This window comes from Capricornis sumatraensis, chromosome 11 (genome assembly GCF_032405125.1).
Source record: "Capricornis sumatraensis isolate serow.1 chromosome 11, serow.2, whole genome shotgun sequence".
Classification (NCBI taxonomy): Eukaryota; Metazoa; Chordata; class Mammalia; order Artiodactyla; family Bovidae; genus Capricornis; species Capricornis sumatraensis.
In genome coordinates, this window is record NC_091079.1 from 28,520,929 (window position 1) to 28,526,928 (window position 6,000).

Here is a 6,000-nt window from a genome sequence, read left to right on the forward strand (position 1 = left end):
ATCTAACGTGCCAATTATTTTTCTAAAATTAATACCCCTTCAGAACATACTGGTCTCAGTATCTTATAAGTAGAGGCGTTTTCCAAGAACTCAATGGAGTTCCCAACTGGAAAAGTGAGACTTTCTCATCCTCATGTTAAAAATAGTCATCATGGATCCAAAGTTAGATGATTTCCTTAGGTTCTTTTAGTAATTGACAAAGGACTGGAATTTGTATTTAGTTCCAAACCATAAGAAGGCATTTAGCTTCCCTGCTGAGTCATAAGGCCAGGATGGCAGAGATTGGATTTGTGTTGATTTTATAGCCCCAATGCAGTATCAGGGTAGACAAAGGCAAATTAATCTTCATGAATGAATAAATGATAAGAATCTTAAGAGCTATTCTTTCCCATCTAAGAAAACAAAAAAGAAAAAACTATTTTCTGAAATATTTTGCTTTGCTATTCTCTTTGAAAAAAAAATTCCAGAAATGCAAACCAAACCCTATTCAAGTTGCCTGCCCACAGACGACATCAACAACATGGCTGTCATTGATGAAGTAGAAATTCAGGGTCTAGGATTAAACATAGGTTATAAGGAGAAACATTATGTGCTTCCACAAACATCTTTTTGTCAAACCAAGAAGCAGAATGCTGGAATAATCCAACAGAATTGGTAAATAACCATTGCCAAGATTATTCTACTTCAGATATACCAGTGGTTTATCTGAGATTATTCTACCTCGGATATACCAGTGGTTCTGAAGTTTACCCAAGAAAGTACAGTGGTTCAGCAAAACTTCATTAAATAATCACAAATTAATTCCATTATAAGAAATAAATATGACTTTCTCAAGGGAAACTGCATCATGTGCATTCAATCTCTGTATGTTACAACATGATATATGCAAATTTTAAGAGGTCCTCCTTTAGTAGTATCAAAATTAATTAGATAAATCCACTTTCCAAATGTTAGGTTAAAGGTGATCCTATTGGCTGAGAAGAAAGTACTTGAGATCAGTTTGAAGTATCAAAGACTAGAACACAAACAAATTCTGGATGTATTTTTTTAATTGTGAGAGGAAAAGGGGGGGGGGAAACCCCATCAAATTGAAAAAGTTCTATTTACTAACTGTGTTTGTTCTGGAAGCTGAGAGATCAGATTTATTAGATATAGCATTGATGTTATAAAGCCCTAATTGTCATGAAAACAAAGCCAGATGATCCTAAGATACTATAGGTCAATGAGTTCATTAATCAACAGTATGCATCGAATGATTATTTTGTTCAAGGCAGTTAGTTCCTAAGACACTGTGAGTTGGAAGAATAATTACTTATAGACATTACTAATTGTTAATGCTAATATAACGAGCTGCTCATAACTGGCCAAGATCATTGTCATAATTCTATGCCACTCAAATAAGTGTGATAAAAACACTCATTTGTTTGTTCATTGCCAAGATTTATTAAGCACCACTGTCTTTTAGGCATTGCACCATGCACCAGATATTCAGAGATAAGAAAAATATCAAAATCTAGGACTCTAGTGGCCTTGAGTTATTAAAGATCCCTTCAAACTGTGTCTACCAAAAGTGGAAAGAACCTCATTTCATCCCTGCAGACAATTTTATATAGACAGGAATGCTTCCAAGGAATCAGTGAGAGCTTGAACATGGAAGAACGTTAAAGTAAAAACTCTGCATCGAAGTAGTCACAACCCCATCAGCTCAGGAAAGGCCAAATGGGTCCTACAGGGACTTTAAGTTCCATGCTTTGGACTTTATGACTCCAGATAAGCTGTGGAAGGAGAGTTTTTAGAGCATCTGAGAAGGTTCTTGGAGAAACGCTTTCTCTTCCTCACCAGATTCCTGACATAATGGACACCAGGCAAGGAACTGAGTTCCATTTCGTTGTGTTGACCAAGAGATGCTTATAGTTAGGACCAATATACAGCATCTGTTTCAAGAGAAAAGCTAGAAACCTACAGACCGGGTTCTTCTAGGCCAAGAGAAGAGCCATGTCCAGTGTCCTAAAATGTCAACTGAATTTTGAACAGTCTGCCATTCTCAGCCCAGGCTTCCTCCAGAAGATGCCAAGTAACTGCTCTTGGTTTTCCTAGAATCCACCCACAAGGCACCTAGAACCACAAGGACTGTCTTTGCTTTCTGAACCCCAGGCACTCCGAGGAATCTGCCCCATTGCCCTCACTTGTCTTTAAAGGCTTGTTTGTTTCAGGATGAACTTTTGAACAGACTGTAAGTCCTTTCTTTGTATTGAAATCAACCCAAAGTTCTTGTGTTATTGATACTACACTATTTAAACCTGAGCCTAAATCAGGTAGCAGGTAGCACAAGGCCCAGGTCAGAAGTGGAGACTGTCTGCATAGATTTAGTGCTTTAGGAAACAAGGAGTGGAAAATGGCTAGAGCTTGGGAGGGTATAGAGATGCCCTGGATGAAGATTTGAGTTATATTCAAACAAGTTTGGCTTTTCTGGCAAATTTTCATTTTCAAAACAGCTAATTCATATAGATAAAACCCGTAGTACAGAGACTGCCATATCTGGGTGACTACCATTCATGTTCATTTTTTTACAGAATATGTAGATTCCATTGCCTGAATCTTTGCTGTAACTCAGGAACTCAAAATTTACGCTAGAAAATCTTTTTCCGAGAAACAGTGGTGAAGATACAATACCAATTTGTACACAACAGGATCAAGCGCTTTCACAATTGCCATTTAAATAAGGACGTCTCTAGAAATAAAAATGCTTCCTTTTCCCATCAAAATAAAGAGCAGGGATGTCAGAAGGAGGAGACCAGGACTGTTGGATCCCAGTGTTTGGGTCGTGGAAGTTCCCTGGAACACACTGTTTGTAGGTGGTAAAGTCAAATAGAAATAATTAAATATAAAGAGATGAGTGGTTTCGACAGGGAAAGTCAATTGTGCCATGATGTCTATGAGACAAATGCTAGAAATGAGTGGAGAGCGTCCAAGAAAGAGTTTAAGTTTGCTGAAACCCTCCCCAGGGGGCTTTGTTCTCAGCTTTGAACAGTCTCAGCTCCAGCATGCCTGGGGGAAAATGTGACTAGTATTTTCCTCTATTATCATAGATGCAGGAAAGTAGAATTTCATAGACTCTTAGATGCTCAGAATGAGAAGAGACCTCAGTCACCCAGAAAAACCACTTCTCTTTTTATATCAGGAAGCAGAGGCTCAGAGCCAAGGAAATCATAGTGACTAAATGAGTGATTGTGTCAGAGTCTGGAACTCAGATCTCCTAACTCCTAGACCAGATGTTAGAGATCAAAAACTAATAGTAAAATACCCAGTGAGAATAGAGCATCGCTCTTGAGCCCAGGAGATGAGAGAAAACTTCCCGGTCCACTGGAGCAACTGCAAAAGCAGACACATATTTAAGACATCTTCCCGTCTCAAATACGATTGAGGATCCTATGCCTTGAAAGATGACATCATTCCTTCTTCCAAAACCCTGCTGTTTTCAAAGGCATAGAAATACCACTGCTGCTGTGAGCAGTTGAGAAAAGGAAAGAAGAGCCCTCCTCCCCTCCCCTCCCCTGAACACTCCCATTTTGTCCCCTCTGTGTCCTGCCCCGCATAGACCGGTTCACCTCTTTGGTGCATCGCTTAGACCCATTCAGCTTCTGAGTCATGTCTCAGACTATATCCTTATCTATAAACCCATTTACCAGGATTTCTCCTCAGGAGGGGAAAAAAAAAATTATCAACTTGAGTTTAAGAAATGGGATGTGATTTCTTTGGGCAACTATTTGACCCTAAGTCACCAGGTCTACTAAAGTTGTCCCTTTGCATGGGGCTCTCTGGGTCTTCCCTGGGCACAGCCTATTTCCTCTTGCTTTGTCCCAGAATGTCTGTCTTGTTCATATCACAGCCTAGTATTCTGGTGTCTTCACCAAAACTACAAAGAAGCAAACAGAATTTAACTGCAGATGTAACTGTAACTGTAACTAGAAAATTGTTTCAGGAAATGAACAAGCCTCTTGTTGGCTCAAAGGAGGATTTCCACAGTGATTTCCATTCAAGCTGTGCTTGGTATAGATTTTCCAGAATTCAGTAGGGCTGCCCCACAGCCCTTGCTAAACCTAGTAGCAGAATATTCATTTTTCCTGAATCAGGCAGAACCAGGAGCTCCTAAGAGATAGAAAGATGGTCAAGCTCTTGGATGGCAATAGGTGACCCAGTGTTTTTAAAAGATTGTCTGGGGTTGAAATAAGTTTCAGAGAGAAATAAATCAAAAATGGGCTCTTTGTAAGAATAACCTGAGTGTGACTTATAATTGAGCAGTCAAAAGCCTTTCCCACAGATTAGGAATATATCTGTAATTTCTCTTAGACTTGTCAAATGGACTATACAATTTGACATCCCAGAGTAAGACAAAATAAGAGGATGTTTTCTTTCAATGTTCTATTCTCTTCCTCTGCCCACAAGACTGTGGTCAGGGAAGGGGGAGAGGGGAACATGCCCTGATCTCTCACTTGGAGTGGCATGGGACATCACAGTTCTCTCTCTTGAGTTCATGCAATCCTCATCACAATCCCACCAAGGAAGTGTTACCATTTCCACATTGTAGATGAGCAAGCTGAAGCTGAGAATGAGAAGCCCTCAACAAAAACCCATGTACGTCCAAAGCCCATTGCTTCTCCCCATCCCAAGTCTCCCAGGTCAATGGAAATGCTCCCAGACAGGCCCTGGGATCTTTCACAAAGCCTTGCCCTTCTCCACCCTGTCACCTTTCCAGTAGAATGATTGCAGTCCTGTTGGGTCTCTAGAGAGAGGAGTGATTCTTGCCTTGACTGTTCGCCTTGCTATTTGGTGGTCCCGCCTGTTCTTTTGAGTGATTTTACATTCTAGCTGTCGGCGGGAGATGCCACATAAGTTGTCTATCTGGTTCATGTTGGAATTCACTAGTTCTGGGAGTCTGGTATGGCTACAGATAATCCCACAAGTGCCCCTTGTTCTTTATCCCCAAGGATCTCCTTTCATTGTTTTAACCAAACAAGTTCAAATGTCCCTCCCTCCTGACTCTGGTCTTTTGTCTCTATAGACTGCCCCTTTATTCCAGGGCTTTGAAATCCTGCAGAAACAGTTGGGTCTTCAGAAACACTCTCTGGGAGGCCAAACGCTCAGAATAGTTTGTGTTTTTCTTTCTCGATATGAAAAGATCAAGGTTCCCAGGAGAAGCCAACCTGATCTGATAATTGGGCTCTTATTTTCCCTCTGAATCATGCTCTGAGGGAGGGGAGGATAGCTTCACCCTCCAAAGTTCCTCTGAGGGTTCAGAGTCCGGGTGGGAGGCCAAGTTCCCAGACTGGGGGCTGCTATCTTGTCAGGTGTCAGAGGCTTTGCTGTTAGAAATGTGAGGTAGGCTCTGACTCACCCTGAAAATCACCTTAGATGGGCCAGCTTCATCAGACTTGTCAATCCTTCCCCGTTTTAAAGGAAAATGCTTTCCACATTGCTTCCAGTGCGATATGGCTCTTCTTATACTTTTTCCTCTTCGTAATGTAGGAGTGATGGAAAATACCAGTCTTTGAAGAGCACATGGAAGTTTCGAGTGACATGAATCCACTGTATCTGATTTTGGATTGTATTTTCTTTAACCCCCTTTTACGGCATAGAATTCTGGTGCCTTGCTCCCTGAATTTGTCTCCATGCTAACAAGTAGGCTTTCTTCACATTCTGGCTTACACGGGAACACAACTCTTCCACAAGTGGCCTTTAGTGCTCTTTATAATATGATTTCCTGTAATTTTTAAACTGTACGTGTAATTTATATTCTGGCTGTGTCCAATCTTTGAACAACTTTACTAGGTTGATTTCCATATATATTATGCAAACAATTCTTACCTGATTTTTTATGTTCTATCTTAAATGAATACTGCACCACTTATTAATAAATAGACATTTCAATGACTGTGTGGCATAATGTTTTTCACTTCATCAATGACACAGAGTGACAAGTAAGGACAGTTCTTTGGGTTT